Genomic DNA, 765 nt, shown 5'->3' with positions numbered 1-765 from the left:
ATTATTATTATTATTTAATAAGTTTGATATTTTAACTACAAATAACTCGCCTTCAGCGTCCTTAAATGACGAACATGTAATGGTTCTAAGTTTTGTGTAATTTCTAGTAATTTTAAGGTAATTTGTAAACAATACTTTTGTTATAATAAATAAAATAAAATAAAAATAAAATTACTTTTATTTGGAGTTCACTAAAGTAATAAAGTACATTATTTGAGATTCAGGAGTCTTTAAACAGACTTATTAGCGAATTACAATCATTATACCAGTCAGAAAGCTTTACTGAATTAAATTATTGTTTTCTATCTTTAGTTTTGCCTTTAAATCAGTTTTTCAGTCAGTTTGTATAAAATCTGCTGTTCACTAGTGAGTGTGTGTCTTAAAGTGTGTTTGTGATACATTAGTGAAATGTACAGCTTTTTGCGTCGTTAATCTAGATGCTAACTGTTTAGCGTGTTTGACTAGAATGCTCATATAAACTATAACGTCACTATTATCGGGTATCATCGCTAAAGATAATGGCGCAGTTTGAGGATATTAATAAACTGAATCTTGTTTTGTGTTTGTTTTATTTCATATCAGTTATACATGAGTGTGAATGTGTATGAGGAGAAAACCTGCAGTAGCTACATGTGGAGTAAAGTCTTTAAATGGGAGCATAAAGCACTACGAAGTACCAACAAATCCCCAAACATCTATTATATACATTTATACCATTACAGTGTTTGGTTAATTAATGTTTGGTAAATTTAAAGACTACAACAC

Source organism: Tachysurus fulvidraco, chromosome 9 (assembly GCF_022655615.1).
Source record: "Tachysurus fulvidraco isolate hzauxx_2018 chromosome 9, HZAU_PFXX_2.0, whole genome shotgun sequence".
In the NCBI taxonomy this organism is placed as follows: Eukaryota; Metazoa; Chordata; class Actinopteri; order Siluriformes; family Bagridae; genus Tachysurus; species Tachysurus fulvidraco.
Note: the sequence above shows the minus strand (reverse complement) of the source record.